The 19,551-nt window shown below is 49.3% G+C and overlaps 1 long non-coding RNA gene across 12 annotated transcripts; it reads right to left on the bottom strand.

Annotated features, from left to right (window-relative positions):
- Nucleotides 1-1,462: 1,462 nt before the first annotated feature.
- Nucleotides 1,463-17,989, bottom strand: LOC122240754. 12 transcript variants are annotated; one of them, XR_006220494.1, is made up of 9 exons: nucleotides 15,492-17,989; nucleotides 15,003-15,098; nucleotides 14,306-14,515; nucleotides 12,910-12,999; nucleotides 12,437-12,523; nucleotides 11,972-12,027; nucleotides 5,469-5,584; nucleotides 5,129-5,195; nucleotides 3,730-3,977 (listed from the first exon to the last, which is right to left on the bottom strand). It is a non-coding gene; the product is annotated as an uncharacterized LOC122240754 (long non-coding RNA). The 12 variants fall into 12 exon arrangements; XR_006220488.1 differs by having other exon boundaries at nucleotides 3,732-3,977; nucleotides 5,469-5,612; nucleotides 15,492-17,988; XR_006220492.1 differs by having other exon boundaries at nucleotides 3,732-3,977; nucleotides 5,469-5,612; nucleotides 15,541-17,988.
- Nucleotides 17,990-19,551: the final 1,562 nt, after the last annotated feature.

Genomic DNA, 19,551 nt, shown 5'->3' with positions numbered 1-19,551 from the left:
GGCTCTGGAGGACTCATTTGTGTTGCAAATGTTTTCCCCATTGGTGGTTTGGCCACCATCCCTCGGTCCATCTGTGTGCTGGTCTAGAGGACTCAGAGGATGTCCGCGCACAGAGTGGACAGCACTTCCTACAGAGGTGACCCGATGCCCTGGAGTGGGCGAGGGGACCCCACAAGTCTAGGCCCCTGGGAAGCTGCACTGGGCCTAAGGGTGGGCTGAGAGGATTGCATTCTTTTAGGGCAAGACAGGCTCAGCAGAGGGGTGCACATGGCTGCTGCCATTAATGGTCATCTCCCCGAAGCTGTTTCTGGAAGGCCTCCCATTGCAGAGGGGGGCTGATAGAAGTGACACAGTCCCAGCTGCTGACACGCTGTCATCTGAACACAGGGTCATTTTTTTTTTTTTTATGAAGGTCTAGGGGCTTAGTGAACTCCCTGACACTGTTTGCCAAATTTCTCTTTGTGCACGTTTTTTCTCCGGAGAAAGCTCGTTTCTTTCCTCAAATCTGCAAGGGTCTGTAACCCCCATAACATAAGCAGAACCTTCTGCTAATAACTGCTTCCGGGAGACCTCACCTTAGGGACTGACTCATCCAGCTTCTCCCTAATGTGGCCCAGGGGCCAGGAGAAGACCCCTCAGTGTGCTTTGACCTGTTGGGTTGATCCAACACAGCCCCCATTTTCTGTCCTTTTCTTCTGTTTCTTCCCACTTCCTTTCCTGCTTTGTGTCCCCTCTTCCTGTCCTACTTTTCCTCTTCCCCCCTCCTCTGCTGGCTCTCGTGTCATTTTCTTGTTTGCCTCTCCCGTGGTATTGATTTGACATATTAATCATTACAATGACAGATAAAAATTCCACTGTGCTTCATTAATCCAGAGGAAAATACCATGTCAGTGGGTGAGTGCTGTGGGGTGCACTCACACGTTCCTCCGGGGGTCCAGGATAGTGGAAATTTCTCAGTTTCCATTTGTAACAAAACAGGAGGCCATTGTAGGAGGCCATGGTGAGCCCAGTGGGGGCTGGGCTGGGGGAGGGTGAGAATGTGGGTGGGCTGGCTCCGATCGTGATCACATTAGTCACCCATCACGGACCCTGACAGACCTTGGGCTATTCAAGGACTCCAGCTGTAGAGGCTGAATTGTAAAACCCTATGAGGGTTGCCAAGACCAGAGCAGTGTGACTTTAATAAGGTTAAAGTTGGGCATTTTTACAGCTTTTATTCTGATAAGGTTCTTACTCACACGAGGGGGAACTAGAGAGGGTCTGTCCACACCTAGCCGGTCAGGGCTGGGGATATGGTCAGGCACGGCCTCGTGTCCAGACCCCTGAGGGTGTCTTTGGTTGTGCTGGGTCCAGGGTTCCAGACACGAGTTCTACTCTGCTCCCCAGAAACCCGTTCACCCACGTTTAGACTCTGGGACTGATAGGCGAAGTGAATCCAGGCATCGATTTCCAGGAAGAGTCCTTGAAACCAGCTGAGTTTATTAGAAGTGAATGGCCTGACATGGTAGTTACATTCCCAGCATATTGCTGAATTCCAATGCCTTTGTTAATATCCTCTGGCCTAGGATACTCTACTGTCCATCTGGATCTGTCCATCCCTCAAATGGCCTTTCCTACCTTCGTCCTCCCATCCTGACCCGGGGAGGGATTTAACACTCCCAGGGCCCTTAGACCATCCTTCTACAGCAGCGCCGACCCCCGGGTAATGAGTTCTTTGTGAATGTGATCTCACCCCATCAGACCGGGAGCCCTCCATGTAGGGTCCTCCTGGGTCTGTGCTCCTTGAGTGGTCGGTAGGTACACTGTCGTCACCCACAAATGTTAAAGGAAGGAGGGATGATTTAGCAGGAGGCCCATCCCCTCTCCTGGGAAGACGGCTGAAATCCCACGTCTTCCGTTCGGCGATCATCTGCGCTCACGAAGAATGGTAAAAAGTATAATTTCTAAACAGGTCACTAGTTTCTTGGAGGAGGTCCACGCATCCACAGCGTCTGCCTGGGTCGTATGCCCATTCGTGTTAAGTTTCGAATGCATCAGATGGCCTTGTCTGTGTCCGTTATGTTGTGACGTGGAATCATTTACAAAGATCTTCCCTCAAATGGGACGAGTCAAGTGAATGACACTGATTACGTCCCCATCCTGTGTCAGAGCTGGCACTAGGCCCTGCAGAAACGCAGAGTCGAGAAGTCCCTGTTGCACGGAGCAAGGTCGAGTTGTCAAAGAAATGTGGTGAGTGCACACGAAGTCCTTGTTTGTGTGCCAGCCGTGAACCATCGTGTGGGGATGCAAAGATACAGGCACAGCCTGGTCCCGTGAGAAGCTAAGCCATCCGTGGCTGGATGGGCTCTCAAAATGCACCTGAGGAGCCCTCCCATGGTGCTCCCTCATCTGGGAGCTGCCCTCCCATGGTGCTCTCAGGATGTCGTCGGGCAGCCGAAGCCACCAGTGGGATTGACTCCTGGGTCTGCCCAGGAGCCTGGACGAAGGGGCAATTACGGAGGGTCTGAGGAGGTACGGCCCCCCCCACGGAGAAGAATCGGGCTGGTGGACAAATGTGTTCCCTTGATCCTCAGCCCTTGCCACTGGGGGAAAGACGTGTCCTTGGAAATGCCAGTCCTGGCCCCCCGCGTCTCCCTCAGCTGGCCCAAAGGAGCAATTCCCCTTTGCCCCTGGCCACCCCTTGCTTGTGAATGAGGAGTGTGACTCACACCAGCCGGGAAGGCAGCGCAGTTAGGTGAGGCTAATTCAAATGCCGGGCAGACACAAACAACACGCTTTCCTATGAATAGGCTCCCCAGCTGTTCTGCGGGAGGCCGGCCGGTTCTTATCCAAAGTACATTTGTTCTTATTTATGAGCCGCATCAGGCACCACTGGCCGCCTACCTTTGGCCCCTCAAGGCCAGCTTCGTGTTCTTTGTTCCCTAAAGTCTCACCCAAGTGAAATATTAACCGCTGGTGGGACAGGAGGGCCCGGGAGCCACCGAAGGCAGGGCTGGTGAAGGATACCTAGAGGGGGTGTTGTTCACTGACCTGGAATTTTCCATTCCTCTGAGGCTCGCATGACCAGGGCAGTGTTTTCTTTAAGCCACACAAAGATGGGTGTCAGGGTGCCATGTGCTAAAATAACTGGACGGTGGGTGACCACAGCTGTTTACAGCACCATGGTCCCTGGTGATACTAATCTTAGCGATTACAGGGGTGGCGGAATTATTAGGCCTGAAAGCCAGGAGAGCCGGGGCTTGGCCACGGCTCAGCTTCTAGAACGTCCCGGGGACCCATGGGAAGCCACTAGCTGTCTCAGGGCTTCTGTTTCCTCAGCTGTACAGGAGGGGCTGGGTGAGAACACAAAGGTTCTTCCTGGCTGGGACATTTTCCCCTCTGGTTGCGGATACCCATAAACTCCATTTATAGGGAGTTGTACTAACTGTCCCTCTTTATCACCCAAGAGGAGTCATTAGGGCCCGCCCTCTGCTACCTTTGCTTTTCTTCCTTCCCTTCTCTCCACCTGCCTCACTGCATATTAGCCACATTCCTTTTATCACACCTCCTTTATCTTGATCTTAGAGCTGAGGACATCCCTTTCAAAGCCGGAAGGCAAGTTAATCACGTGACTGTTGAGTCAAGTGGACCCTCATTTACCATCTCCTACCGCTGCGGCTTCCTAACTATGCGATCTCGGCCAAATTATTTGCTTTCTCTGCTTATCAACTCCCTCATCTATCAAAAAGGAATCATACCAGGGTTTTCATAAGAATTACACAATGTGCCTCATACACGAAGGCTTCATAAAGATGAGCCATTATACAATTATAATCTGAAAGTTACACACACAGAAAACTCATTCCTCTTCCCGAAGAACTTTTCCTTTAGTCTCTGTTTCTGTTCACAGGGATAATGGACTTTGGGTTTGATGTCACCTTGACTTTTCTCCTCACTTGTTCTGTGCGGTATCTCTGAAAGCCTTCCTTTCAGCTGCCCTGGGGTATGACATTTTTGGAGAGAAGGCCTGAAGGTCCAGGGCAAAGCAAGGGCTCAGCCCTTGGCTGAGATGGGGGCTACTATCTTTGGGAATTGCAAGAAGGTTTACTCATTCCCATACTTTTCTTGGCAGGGGGCAGGAGGGGGGAGGGGATTAGTTTGAATCATGGTTGATTGGCCAAGATTCCCTGAAAGTGGATGTGGACCTCATTGGTTGAGCTCAAATGGACCAAACTTTCTTGATTTTGCTCTTGACCTCTTACTGTCCAGAATCTGCCCTGGTACACGTTCACGTTCCCTGGACACTGCAGGTTGTCATGGGGATCTTTCAGGGTGACATTAGCCTGAAAAGTGTAGGGGAGGTGGGGACTTCCCCATAGCCCACGTTATGCTTTGGGAAAAATTCTCTAATTGCTTCTTCTGGAGGATACAGAAGATGTGGGCACAGAGCCTAGTGGAATGCGAGCTGAGTTTTAGTTTTTACTTGGGCCAAGGGCCTTTGTGCAGGACCCAAACTACCCAACTTAAGTGGCAACCCTGGCGGTCACCCAGCAGATTCCAAGTTCCGTGAAGTCATGGTTCACAGCTCTCTCATCAGGGAAGCCTCGGTGCCCAGCAAAAGGCCTGGCACAGTGTAGATACTCACTAGGTGTTGTGGAACGTTGAATGAATTAATGAGTGACAGGTGACGTCTGCTTAGGGATGCCTGGTGTAATTGGTGCCCAAGAGCTTTGATGGCAACAGAGGGGGATAGTTAAGAGGATGTGCTTTGGAGTCAGACAAAACTGTTTGGATTTTGCACCCCCCCCCTTAATTGATGCATGATCTTGACTTCCCTGGATCTTGCCTTCTCCATCTTTAAAGCAGGGGCATATGAGCACCTGCCCCATTCGTGTTGTGGTGTGGATTATCTGGCATGACTTCTGTAAAGCGCCTGTATCAGCATTTGACAACAGGTTGTGTTGTAACGGATGACCCCTGGAGAGCACTGAGGGGTGGGCATTCCCCACCTCCCTAATCCGAGTTGCTTTAGCGTTGCCATACCGTGGAATCTTTCCAGTCATTCTCACTGGGGATCTCAGATATGGATTGAGGTGGCTTGTGGTCACAATGATTGGTTCGGTCCTGGCACCCACCCCCACACACTTACCGAGGCCTCAGAACCCATCAGGCGCTCAAGCATTTCGTACTTCAGTTTCCCAGAAAAGGCACGACTTCTATTGGTTAGATTACAAATATTATCTTCAACAATTTACTGCTTCCCATTACTGTACCCCCAGTTGTTCTTTTGCTTGGTCTTGGAGATCTGCCATCATCACTGAGCTGATCTCATGCTATCAGCAAAGGCAAGGAAAACAATGGCCTCTCTGCAGGACTTTGCCCTCCCACAAGCTCCCAGGACCACAAAGCCTGCATGCTGGGGTGGAAAACTAATGTCCCTGGCTTCTGAGGATGTTCCACTGAGAAATATAATACACACACATACTCACTGGTGTTGTGTCTGTGTTTTGAAAGCGCACAGCAGTCTGTCGCAGAGACCGTATTGGTACATTTCATCCTTCATCAGCCTTGCAAGCGGGAATTTGTAAATGGCTCTGCAGAGGGGCTGGAAAAAGTTGCCGGATAAATTCACACTAGAGGGGAAAAAGTGGGAGAGTTTTCGATCGGCGGCTGCATATGTGTCTGCAGGGACCTAAAGAATCTCTTGACCTTTTTAAATCTACAAGTTTGCTGTTTGACAACATCAGTTGGCCCATGCTAATTGATCAAACCATCCAGTGACTTCCTGGAGGAGGGTGTGGGGGGTTGGAGGTTGTCGAGGGGAGAGTTCATGGAATAATGGAGTGAACACGGGACTGAGGGTCAAAACACTTAGGTTTAAATCTCTGTTCTGTCCCTGATTGGTTATGGGACTGATGGATGTCACTTCATCTGTGAGTGCCTCTGTTTGTCATATGAGAGCAGCACAGGGATGTGTGGAAATCATCAGAGGTTTTGGGTTGGAGCGTGTGCCCCGCACGTGGTGGGTGGGAAGCCACGAGAGATGGAACAATACAGCCCATATTCTTATTCTACAACCAACCACTTAATGGGGTCTGGGGGACACTGTGAGGGAAGGAAACAGATGAGAGATCTGTAGACGATTTGGAGCCTTTTTCCATGGGGTGGGGGGCGGGGGGGGAGCTGTCTTGATGATTCAACAAATGAGCCTGTGTTTTCCTGCCCAGACGACAGATGCATAGCAGACAGGTACTTAAAAACGTCTTCTATTAAAAATAAGCCAGTTGTGAGAGGAAGGGAGGGGAGAGGTAGACAGAGCAGAGTGCCGAGAACACACAACTTGAGTGTGGATGTAGAGGTGAGACAGTGTGCAGGGGAGAGAGTGAGCTGGCAGAGAAGAACAGTAATGCCCAGACCTGCTGGAGGGGAGAGAGGAGGACCTGTAGAGGCAGGAGCACAGGGGGAGTGGGGGAGGGGAGGGGAGCAGGGGGGCGCCTCGAGGATTGGCAGTTTAAGCTCCTGCAGGGGGAGTCTGCGTATCGCCTGCCACAGGGATACTGGAGGACAGACCCCAGGATGCCTCTGGCAAGGAGGGTAGACACAACATTTAAGGGGAAGGGGCAAAAAAAAAAAAAAAGAAGCCTCAGTAATTAAAATGAATGCTATCCTAATGTCCCGACGTGTCACGATCATTCTCAGTCTATAGCTTACGTCAGGGATCATTCGTGAGGTCTTACATCCTGCGGCTTTGCACAAATGTATAATGACACGTATCCACCCTTGCAGTATCACACAGACTAGCTTCACTGTCCTAAAAACCCGTCTGTGTTCCACCACTGATCTTTTTATTGTCTCTATGGCATCGCCTTTTCCAGAATGTCGTATAATTGGCATCACATAGTATGCAGCCTCTTCAGATCGGCCTCTTTCACGCAGTAATGTGCATGTCAGTTTCCTCCGTGGCCTCTCATGGCTTGACAGCCCCTTCCCTTTTTGGTGCTGCGTGACATTCCACTGTCTGGATGAGCCACGGTTCGTTTATGCGCTCGCCCCCCGAAGGACATCTTGGTTGCTTCTGGATTTTGCCAGTTACGGATAAAGCTGCTATAAACTTCTATGTGCAGGTTGTTGTGGGACATAAATTTTCAACTCCTCTGGATAAATACCAAGGAGAGCAATTACTGCATGAATACGGTATTTTTTCTTTTAAAAAAAAATCACAATTAATGAAAAAAAAAATGAAGGACCGACTGTCAGAAATTTAAACAAAGACAGACGCTGACCTGGCACTGGTATGACGAGGCCTCCTTGCCTCCCTCTAATCCTGGCCCTGCTGGGTTTTACCCCTGCCGCCAAGCAGCTTTGAATGGAAACTTTCTGATGCATTCCACGTTTCTGATAGACTCTACCCCTAGTAGCTCCAAAATAAATTGGTCTTTTTTTTTTAATCTTTATTTATTTTTGAGAGGCGGAACGTGAGCGGAAGAGGGCAGAGAGAGAGAGGGAGACACAGAATCCGAAGCAGGCTCCAGGCTCCGAGCTGTCAGCACAGAGCCCGACGCGGGGCTCGAACTCACAGACCACGAGATCATGACCTGAGCCGAAGTCAGATGCTCAACTGACTGAGCCACCCAGGTGCCCCAAAACAAATTGGTCTTTAGCGGGGTGGGGTGATGCCACCCCAGAATGTCGTGTAATTACGATCCATTGACTGATAGTAGCCTGGGAAAATTACACCCATGGCCTAGGCCTTATCCTGGCCCCCTTGCCTCCTTCTCCGATAATGGCGTTTATATAGCAAATCATTCACTGTGGGCTGAACCCTTGAGGCTAATAATGTATTCTTTACAACATGAGAAACTGCCACTGCCTTTTAACTTTCAAAATAAAACTTAGAGGAATGATGAACTATTCTACAATTGTGGGCAATAGCAACACAGTGAGTAAACAGTAAGTTAAAAATACCCTCCTTGAACATGTCCTGTTCCTTCCAAACAGCTATGTTGAAGGGCGGATACCTTAATGAAGGAAACATATTATTTATTAATCAGCAACATTCAAAGACTATAGATTTGATAATATAACAGTATGGAAAAGTGTGATCTTAAGGTAGAGGTAGTGAAAAAAATCCTTCATGTTAAGCTCTGGGTCTTTTCTTTCCTTTTTATAAATCCCTAGACAAGTGACTTATTCTCTCTGAGCGTTTCCTCATCTGGAAAATGAGAACAGTAATGCCTGGCCTACTTACCACACCAAGCTGTGGTGAAGATGAGATGAAATCATGGGAGTTAGGATATTTTGTGAAGAACAATGTGCCGTACAAATACAAAGAAATATTATTATTAACGGGAGTAATATACTTATGAAAGCAGAGATAGGAAACAGTAACCCTACAGGATACAAAAACGCTAGATTTCTAGGAATGTGCAGGTGGCAGTGAAATCGACCCTCCACAACCCTCACCCCTTGACCTAGAACCCGAAGAGCAGTGAAAAGGAAGAGCCTTCTAGAAGTTAAACTGGCCAAATCTCTCTGATGGATACGCTTGGCCATCTGCACTCATAAACCAAAACAATGTGAGTATTTGACTGATGGGTTTGGGAACACTCAAACTCTCATCAAGATGGTCTCGAGGGGCGCCTGGGTGGCTCAGTTGGTTAAGCGTCTGACTTCGGCTCGGGTCACCATCTCATGGTTTGTGAGTTCGAGCCTCGCGTCGGGCTCTGTGCTGACGGCTTGGACCCTGGAGCCTGTTTCAGATTCTGTGTCTCCCTCTCTCTCTCTGCCCCTCCCAGGCTCATGAGATGTCTCTCTCTGTCTCAAAAATAAATAAACATTAAAAAAATAAAAAATAAAAGATGGTCTTGACCTAACCTCAGGAAGATAGGCCCGAATGTGATTGCAGATTGGGAAGGAAGAACTTACTGGTTTGTTACTCACTTTGTCATACCCACGGTGGTCTATAGGGGACTCCCAACACAATCACCTGGGGATCGTGCATGTGTGGGTGTGGTTGTTAGAATGTGCATTCTGGGGTCCATACCCTAGGAACTGTGAAACAGAATCACTGGCGATGAGGTCAGAGAACCTGTACTTTTAATACATACCCCCAGGTTCCAGAACAACTACTTTTTAAAGGCTGTTTGATAACAATCCACTTAGGGGCATCTCTTCATCTTAAGGCAAAAGCAACTCTGGAAAGATTTCACAAGAGAAAAATAAATGATTTAAGGAGAAAACAACTTGTTTATAAGGAAAATTAAATATGTATAGGATTGACTGTATGAAGTCATGGCTATGGCTTATAAATATTTGAAAAGTACAAATCCAAGTGGTGGAATCTAGATGTTTTATTTCAGTACCAGACGGCATAAGCAGGAATAATGGAATGATATAATTAAAGAGAACCTGGGCCAGACATCAAGGAAAACATCCTGACAGTATATAAAAAAAAAAAAAAAAGTTATAGAATCATTTCACATGGTTAAGTCAATCAGAATATCAGTCCATTCAGTGGAAAAAAACAGTTGGGTGGCATTTGAAAAAAACAACCAATTGAGTGGTTAAACCTTCTCCCTCTCTCTTTAAAAGCTGTTGTTTTGCCGTCCGAAGCTTTGTTATCCTAAGTCACAGGAATCAAGATGATTCTTAATAAATGAACATGTGGCTCCTGAAAAATGTTTAGGACAGGAACTGCCCACTGGTTCTGGCTGAGGTCTAGGATAAAGGGAAGCAGAAAGTTGACAGACAACTGAGCATTGGGATTTTGCCTTGGATCCCATCCTGGAAATGGGGTGAGCATCAAAGATACTGACATGTATTGAGAACTGACAGGCCCTGTGGGTGTCCGTTTATGGAAGAGGAATTCAAGCTTAAAAGTATAAATTACCACCTGGGTGGCTCGGTCGGTTGAGCATCTGACTCTTGATTTGGGCTCAGGTCATGTTCCCAGGGTTGTGGGATCAAGCCCCGCATCGGACTCCATGCTGAGTGTGGAGCCCGCTTACGATTCTTTCTCTCTCCCTCCTGCCCCTCTCCCCTGCTCACATGTTCTCTCTCTCCCTCTCTCTCTACCCCTCCCCTGCTCACTTTCTCTGCTCTCCCTCAAAATAAAGAAATAAACTTAAATAAATACGTACGTACATGCATAATAAAATAGGTAATAAAAAAAGTATAAATTACTAGGAAATGAAAAGCCTGGGGTTTGAACTCTCATCTGTCTGACCCAAAATAGATGCTTTTCCTCAAACAGGTCTTGGGTTCAAAGCACTGTATTCCTCACTGGTATTTCTTTCCGCACCTAAAGATTGCTGAGGTGAGCTAACAAGTAACGGCACATACAGATGATCAAACTGTCTCCAAGAGACCTTGATACTGGGAAGTTCTGTGAGAAATGACTCCATTTGGTTCATTTCAGGTCCCGCCAGTGTCCACGAAAACTCAGTGTTTCAGAGTGCTGGTAAAGTCAGAGTGAATGGAGCACCAAGTCGAAGGGGATGCCATTTGGGCGATGTTGTAGGCCAAGAGGAGGTCTCGGAGCCAGGAACAATAATGTTGGAAATGAGTCCTCCTGTTTACCGCCCCTCCTCCCTTTCTTCCTCCTCCTCCTCTTCTTTCTCCGGCCTCATCCCCATCACGCCCACCCCTACTGCTGTCAGCAGCAGCACCACCGTCATGAATTTATGAAGAAAACTGGGATATGTGTAATAAGTCTTCATCAACATTACTGGCCACCACTTCCAACGTAAAGACCCGAAGCAGTGTTCTTCACTGGAATGTTCTCCCTCTCATCCCACACGAAGTAGACCGATTATGCTGACAGAAAACCAGAACGAGAGCCATCATTCCTTCTTCCAGGCTCCGCAAAAGGACAGCCGTCTACTCAACCACCTACCAAACTGCTGCTAAGGCTTCAGAATGTCTTGAAAACGAAACCAGATAAAAAAGCAGATCGGAAGGGAGCTCGGCTATCTTCACACACCCTTGTGTGAAGACACAGAACCACTGGGGTAAAAGAAAGGAGCGCCTGGTCAGCCCAGACAGCACAGGGCCGATTTGTGTCTCCCTCCGCATCTGGGCCCGGGGACACAGTCCGAGCGGGCGCCTCAGGATCTGCCTCACACATAAACACATGACGAATATAGAGCTGCCATGAAGGCTTTAGCTCCGCCGGGAGATCTCAGACTTGAGAACCTGCTGATACAAACAAGCGGAGAGGCTTGGTCTCAAGTCAGAGGCTTGTTTTTGGAAGCGGAGAGCTGACGGACAGCCATGGCTCTCCACAGTGCCCTAATTGCGCCCTTGCTGGGAGGCCTAGCGAGCCCTCTTGGGGCCCCTGGGGCTTGGAGCCAGCCCTGCTTAGGTAAGAGCTCTGCAAATGAGCCCCCTTGGGCCTGCAGACGCGTAAACAGCTTTCCACAGACATTCAGACACAAAGTCTGCGTTCACACGAGCAGTTCAGACCCGTGAGTGCAGGAGAGGGGCTGGGCCTGAGGAGTGAGCCCAGGGCAGGGGTCCCAGGCCGCCTCCTGATTTCTCAGCCAGCCTTCAGACAGGCTAGGAAGGACAGGAGACCAGAACCAGCTCCCATAGGACTTGGGGAAGGGATGTATAATCGACATATGGGCTGGGATTGCCCCAGTAAAGACAAGTTTTGCTGACACAGTAGAAGGAGAGGAAAGGGAAAGAGACTGGAGAGAAAGAAAAGAGGGAAGCGTGAAGCTACGTAAAGAGCTGAGTGAATCAGTCGGGTCATTTTTTTTTTTTTTTAATGTTTACTATTTTTGAGAGAGAGAAAGAGCGAATGAGCAAGTGGGGGAGGGGCAGAGGGAGAGAGTGATGGAGAATCTAAAGCAGGATCTGTGCTGTCAGCAGAGAGTCCAATGTGGGGCTCGAACTCACGAACCAGGAGATCATGACCAGGGCCCAAGTCGGACGCTCAACCGACTGAACCACCCAGGCACCCCACTCAAGTAGTTTTCAAGGTACTTACTGTTGTGAGGGGCATGGGAAGAAGGTTCTTCTTTGTCTACCCGATCCAGAATTACACTACAAATTTAAGTGGAATTAGCAAGCAATCCCCAAGTACTGGGGCATCTTGATTAATAACAAAATAAAAGAAGTTGAAGGGAAAGTGTGACTGGGAAAGCATACATTGAAAACACTTGACTGTCACTGGGGCCATGTCTCTACATTTTACACAACTAACCACATTAGTGGAGGGAGAACTATCTTAAGTATGGCTGATGAGAATGTCCCCCTCCTGTGGACTGGGTTGGCTTTGTGCCTTGACTTCCCATTCTGGGCATGGCTGCCATGACACTTGCTCCTATGTCTTGCCCCAAGTCTCCCTGATGCCTTCACTTCTGCAGCATCATGGTTGCCTTCAAAAGGAGGGATTCTTCCTTCCTGGTGGGACCCCTAGCAGGATCCCTGTGTTACTAAAAGCAATACTGACTTCTAAGCGTGCTCTCCAAAAGATCTCTTTTTCCAGCATGGCCGCCTTCCAGCCCATCCTTGTGTCTTCTGGTCTTACCAGTCAAGCCTGTAAGGGGAAAGGAGCATCAGACCTTCCTGGTTCCATTAAAGAACAGAGAGGGGGTGGGGGTAAGGATGGAATGGAACATGAGAGAAACACGTAACGAATCCATAGTTGTCATCCAGCATCCTGCCAGCTGCCCCAAGGAATTTTGCATTTTCTCATTCTAAAATTTTACCATCATCTGTCACTTAATACAAAACAGGCATAGCAGTTAAAGTGAGTTCGAAAATTCAAAATCCATTCTTCTACGGAGTTCACGAGAACACAGCCATGTTCCCGCAGGCAAAGGAACACCCCCCGCCCCACAATAATCGGAGACAAAAGCTCTTCAGGCGAGGAGGTTACTTTGGTGGCAAACAGGGTAATCTGTTACTCTAGCAAGATCATACCTTCCCGGGATCCAGCGAGGCAGATAGGACGATACAGTGAAAAGAGCACAGCATTTGGGGTTAAGCAAGTTTGGACCCCAGGTCTTCTTCCTACAGGACATGTAACATTCGGTAAACTAGTTAAATTCCCCGAACTTCAGTTTCTGTAGCCAGAGAAAGATGGGGATGATACCTATTGCGGGGTTATCCTAAGGCTTATATAAAATGATGTATGGCACTTGGATATAGCAGTTACTCATAAATGATGCCGCTTCTGACCTGACAGCTGTCTTCCCTTTACAGATAAGAACTGGCCCATATTGAGAGCCTACTTTGTGCTGCTCACTGGCCGCAGGCTCTGGCCGCATCAGTGACACCTACTGTGTACTGAGAACATAAAATATGGCGGTTAGGTGCCTTATGACTTCACTGGTGATCCTTCCCATAATGGCTTTGCACAGGAATGTATCGTTATCGTCATTCTACAGATGAAGTAAACAGAGGCCCAAGTGTTCATAGAACATCCTTCTAACATTTGAGCCGCTCTTTGGCTGGTCCCCCAGCCACTTTCCAGATCATGAGGATTACTTGAGGATTACTTGCTTATCTTGGATTTAGGGTTGCCAGATTTAGCAAATGAAAATAGCGGATGCCTCATTAAATGGGAATTTCAGATAAACAACAAATAAAATTTTAGTGTAAGTATGTCCCGGGCGACCTTTGGGATATACTTACACTAAAAAGAGATTCAGGCATTCCCATGAGTTGCATGTACAGCGTTCTCCTTGCTCTAGTAAGAATGACCACATTTTAGACACACTGGGCTGTGTTTTTCCACATCCTGACAAATAGTGTCTACCCTACGATCTGTGCTCCTGGCACATTCTCTAACTCAGAGGCGTCAAGCACCCACCAGGGTGGCTCTGTAATGACCGTCAATCAGAAAATGCCAAATATCATACGGCTTCACTCATATGTGGAATTCAAGAAACAAAACAGATGGACATAGGAGAAGGGAAGAAAAAATAAAAATAAGATAAAAACAGAGAGGGAGGCAAACCACAAGAGACTCTTAAATACAGGGAACAAACTGAGGATTGCTGGAAGGGACTGGAGTGGGGGGGTGGGGTAAATGGGTGGTGGGCATTAAGGAGGACACTTGTTGGGATCAGCCCTTAGTGTTATACGTAAGTGATGAATCACTAAATTCTCCTGGAAAAAAAAAAATGACCATATGTGCATTTTCACTAAAAAAATGAGCCCCTCTGCATTTATTTCTGCTGAGACCTGTAAATATTTTATTTGCTGCCGCTGCTCCGTTAAAACCCCCAATTTCACCATGCTTGCACTGGCAAATGTTTGAAGTATTCAATTTTAAAACAGCTCCAGCTCACTTTTAATTAGATATTTAACTTACTTGGCCGCTAGCCAACGATTCCAGGATATTTGTTTCTGGCTTGATGAGAACGGCAAAGGGACCATTTGTGCACAAAATAGCTCACTGGTTGTCTTTGTTTTCAGTGATGACTTTGCTCTCCAATGCCAAGGGCGTTCGCTGCCCAGTAGGTTCCATCTCAGCCTCCAGTGGAAGCTGTTCTGATGCTCCCCTCCTATTTTGATGATGCCCCTAGAAACACCAAAGATGGGACAGCAGAGGACACAGCAGGCCGGGGAGTTGAGGAAATTGAGACTGAGTGTTGAAGGACTATACTTGAAAACTTGAAGATATTGGAGCTGGTCCCTGGGTTGCCTTGGGGAAGCGGCAGGCCAGGGAGAAGGGTCAGGCTGCCCTTTGCCTATGCCCGGGGAGAAGGTATGGAGAATTTTAGCCCAGGTTGCCCCATTATGGGGCCCTCACGGTCCCAGATGCTCCCATTTACTTTCTTTTCTGCAGGAAAACAAGAGAAAGGGATTCATGCATCCATACTCCCACCAAACTCAGTTACGTAGGGCGGACCCTTTCCACCCATGAAGCTTACATCCCCCGATCTTGGTAAAATCTCAGACCTGCAAAGACATTCCTAGAATATTACTGTGCTTAATTATTTCATTTTCTCTCACTTCAGGGCTACCTTTCAGCTTTTCTAGACAGGTCTTTGTAGAGATCGACTAACCACTTATTTGTAGGTCTTGTTCGGAGCCTGGACTTGTTCAAGGCCTGGATCTGAGTCGCTGCCACCTTGGTGTCCTCCATAAGTTGATTACGGCTCCTATTTGGAGGAATGAGTGGGTTTTTTTAATGTTTCTTTATTTTGAGAAAGGGAGAGAGAGTGCACACACACAAGCAGGGGAGGGGCAGAGAGAGAGGGAGAGAGAGAATCCCAAGCAGGTTCCCCAAAGTCAGTGCAGGGCCCTACGCGGGGCTCAAACCCAGGAACCACGAGCTCATGACCTGAGCTGAAATCAAGAGTCGGCCTCCTAACCCACTGAGCCACCCAGGAGCTCTAGAACGAATGATTTTTTTTTTTTTTTAAATCTCTTTGCTTCCATCGTTGGCACCAGCTGTCGGCACTCGTGTGGCATTCCTTTTTCATAGAGACACGTGAGTTTTTGTCATTTCTGAGAGGTTCTATGGGAACAGCAGCAAATAGAGGGTAAGAGACCTGTGATGTGATGCAGGTCCCTAGCAGCTGGCTCGGCTCACTCACTAACCAAGGGACCGGTGCTCGTCGACGAACTTCTGAGTAGTTCCCTTGACTCAGCTTTGTGCCTCAACACAATTAGAAATTATGACCCGTTAGAGATGTCCAGACAAACAGCTCGTATGAAGTCCAGGAAAGCCAATTCCAAGTGCCCGGAATTGCCTTGTATAGTTCTGTATCCCTGACTTGGCTAGAACTGGCCATTTACCAAATGACCGCTTTATCACGGTCCCGTGCTGTATGGTGAAAAGGCAGGTGAGGCTATGGTTGGTAATAATTCTAACCCCAGCACCGTTGCCAAGCACCTATCCTATGCCAAGGGCTGTCCATTAGACTCTGCCTAGCGGTTAGGGCGAAACTCCTGGGATTTGAACCCTGCCTCTGCAGCCCGCCAGCTGGATGACCTTGAGAAAGTTACTCAATGTCTCTGTGACTCCACGTCCTCGGTGCTTAAAACAGAGCCTGGCATGCAGTGGGTGCCGCGTGTCCGGGACTAAGTGTTCACAACTAGTTCAGGTATCCATCTGGGTGGGGGCTTTGGGTGGGTTGCCTCTAGAGAAAAGGCAGAGGTACCTGACAAGACGTCTCTCTTCTAGACCGTCTTAGCAGCTCTGCGTTACTTTCTGCCCTTTCTTCAAGCAGACAGCCGCTACAGGCTTAATTAGGGACCAAGATGCCAGGTTGGATCTTGAGGGGAGTAACTGATCTTCAGTAACAATAGAGAGCTGGCTGAAGTTTATTTACTCTTGTGGACAGCCAGCGGAAGCTGGGCCAGGCCAGTCGCTCAGAGGCTAACCGGTCGGGTTCCCTGGGTCCGGTTGGCCCTCGATGTTTCTGAGTCCCCGAAATACAACCACTGAGGAATGGGGGGAGACACAGGCGGAGCTGGAGGGTGGCTTCTCCCTGAGGGGGGCGCCTGGAAGGAAGGTGTGAGGCACACAGAGGTAGGAAGCAGCACAGAGGGGTCATGAGTTTTCCGCTGTGGAACTCGGCGTCCAGATTAGCCCTGATCTTAGAGTCTCTTGGGGTCTGAAGGTCCAGGACGGCTGGAGCCTGCGTTGGGAGGCCCATCTCTCCAGACGTGGCCTCCACAGGGTCCAGTGCTCACCCTCTGCGCGTGGGGTGGGGACCCAGGGTTCCAACATCTCGGTACACAGGTCCCTTCGGCAACAGACCCGAAAGCTGACTGCTGACTTTTTGAAACGGGCATCAGAGGGAGCTGAGCTGTAGGGGTGGCGATGCTGTCCTTGACTGCTAGGGGCTGGAGCGGGGACTCTGTCAGCTGAGCTGACATCCCTTAAGAAGACCAGCCGGCTGGGCTTTGGCAATTTGCCAAATCACGGGAGCCAGAAGCAGATAAAGATCCTGGGTACAAAATCAGGAATTTGAGAACTAGAGATGAGGGCAAACGCCAAGTGGGCTGGGTGTCAGGAGAGGGTTTGCTCATCAAGGGAGGACAGTGTGGCTCGCGGATGGGTCAGCGGAGCTCCGGCCAAGAGCCTCAGGCCGGCGGTCTCCTGGGCTCAGCCACTCCGCTGTCCTGCTGCGTTCCTCCGTTCGTGTGGCCTGGCCTGAGAGGAAGAGAGGTGGCCCCCTGGGCTTTTGAGCCCAACCGTAGCTATTCGAATCCTCAAGCAGGTCTGTTTCTCCAAAGTCTCCTGCACCTGAAGGAATAGGGGTTTTAGATGCCCCCCTCCCTCCCTGTGCTGTAGCCGCGATCACATTTGGCAGAGGAGCGACGATTGTCGGCCACGCTCCGGGTGCGGGGACGGTGTCTTCGGACCCTCTCTGGTCAGGCACCTGCCGAAAGCCTCCCTGCCGAGTTGGTTCCTCTTGGGTGATGGGCAGAGCACCCCAAGCAACCTTGTGATGGGCCGGAGTCAGCAGGAAGAATAGAACCTGCTGGAAGGTGGGGTCCGTTGACTCCCCTTTCTTCACAGCTCCCAGACTGATGGTAAGTGCCTGGGTGGAAGGAGAGGCCGCTGGCTGCCTGTTCAGACGGGCGCATCAGAGCACGGGGCCTGACCGCTCAGAACAGTTCATCTTTTTACAATGGAGCATGACCCTAACGATTTAAAAACGATAGCACTGGCCTGGAAATAGTAGAACAGTGACACAACATGGGCATCAAATTGGTCTTCTGAGTTTTTCGCACGGGAGGCAGATTTTGAAGTGAACTTACTCTGTTCCGGTCGGAGCTCACCTATATGCTTCTGTGCCAGAGGGAGAGTTTGCTGTTCCCGGCTGAACCCCTGTGCTCTGCAGGCCTTCAAGGGAGCCTTGCCTTGTTAGACTCTGGCAGGGTCAGGGGTACCTTCTGGGCGGGCCCCAAGGCCATCTGCACCCCGAAACACTGCGGACTCTGGAACCAGAACTGTTCTCTATTCTCTCGGGAACACGTAGGGTGACCTCCAGGGCCTGTCCTGGCATCAGGCTGTTCCTGGAAGGGATGAGGTCACAGAGGGTTGGGATTCCAAGGGCCCTGCCCCAGCTGCACCCTGCCTGCCATCGGCTCAAGTGACCGCGCGGTGCTGATGGGAACACGCAGCTGGGAGGCATTTGTTGTGGAAACAGAGTCACAGATGGCCACACGTTCTATCCCACTGGGCTGTTCTCTTCGCTCAATTTTCACAGGGACGAGGATAGAGTAGTTGGCGCTATAAATAAGCTGTCCTGAGTAGCCGCTGTCCAATTTACTGGCTTTGTGAGTGTGACACATTGGCTCAGAGGAATGGCAGGGTCTCCCTGAAGAGAAAGGCTGAAAGCCTTTCCCCTCGCCCCTCGGTCGTGCAGAGGCACATCTGGTAACAGCCACCAGCCTTACCCATTCTCGTTGGCCACACTTGTTCAAAGTACTAATATCGTTTTGAAACAGCTCCCAACTCAGAGATAGATCATGAAGTCCTACCGGCTCCAGGCAGCCTTGGCTGGGGGTGGGGGTGGGGGGTTGGTTCATAAGTGCTCCTGCATTCTAGATGTACCCAGGGCCCTTCCTGTCCTGCCATCATGTGACCCTGTGATGCTCCCTTTTCTTCAACTTGTCCCTACATACCGGCAATTCCGGGGCGAGCCTTTGGGCCACACTTCCAGGCAGTGGGAGGAGAGGAGGCTGGTATTGAAAGTCCTGAGCAGCTACCCCTGCGGAAGAGAACTTGGAAGTATCTCACAAGATTACGTATGCACTGACCCTTCGACCCAGTGATCTCACCTCTAAGATTCTATCCCAGGGGCGCCTGGATGGCTCAGTTGGTTAAGCACCCGACCTTGGCTCAGGTCATGATCTCACGGTTCGTGAGTTTGAGCCCCACATCGGGCTCTGTGTGGATGGTGTGGAGCCGACTTGGGATTCTCTCTCTCCCTCGCTCTCTGCCCCTCCCCACTTGTGCGCGCGTGTGCGCACACACACGCACACACACTCTCTCTCTCTCAAAATAAATAAACTTTTGAAAACTAAAACTCTATCCCAAAGACATATTCGCAAGGATATAACAAGATGATACTCAAGGCTGTATGTTGAATCAGTGTTTAGAGAGCAAAGGACTGAAAAGTAACCAAATGTCTATCAATAGGGAAATGATTGAATAAACTATGGTATATCCATACAGTGGAGTATTATACAGCTGTAAAAAAGGCACGAAGGACAATTCCATATACTGCTATGCTGTTATCTCCAAGATCCAGTGTTAGATTAAGTTGGAAGAAGATGTAATGCATTTTTTTTATCTAAGAAAGGGGAGGGATACAAATATTTATACATATGTGCTTCTTTTTAATTTTTAATTTTTTCTAAGAGAGAGCATGAGTGGGGGAGAGGGGCAGAGGGAGAGAGAGAATCTAAAGTAGGCTCCAGGCTCAGTGTAGAGCCTAATGTGGGGCTCAGTCCCACAACCCTGGGATCGTGACCTGAGCCAAAATCAAGAGCCAAAATCAAGGACACTCAACCGACTGAGCCATCCAGGCACCCCACATATTCTTCTTTAAATGGTCTCTATTGCGCCTCGTTCATAGGAGATGCCCAAAA

This window comes from Panthera tigris, chromosome C1, assembly GCF_018350195.1.
Source record: "Panthera tigris isolate Pti1 chromosome C1, P.tigris_Pti1_mat1.1, whole genome shotgun sequence".
Lineage (NCBI taxonomy): Eukaryota > Metazoa > Chordata > Mammalia > Carnivora > Felidae > Panthera > Panthera tigris.
Note: the sequence above shows the minus strand (reverse complement) of the source record. Positions and strands in the feature narration are given on the sequence as shown.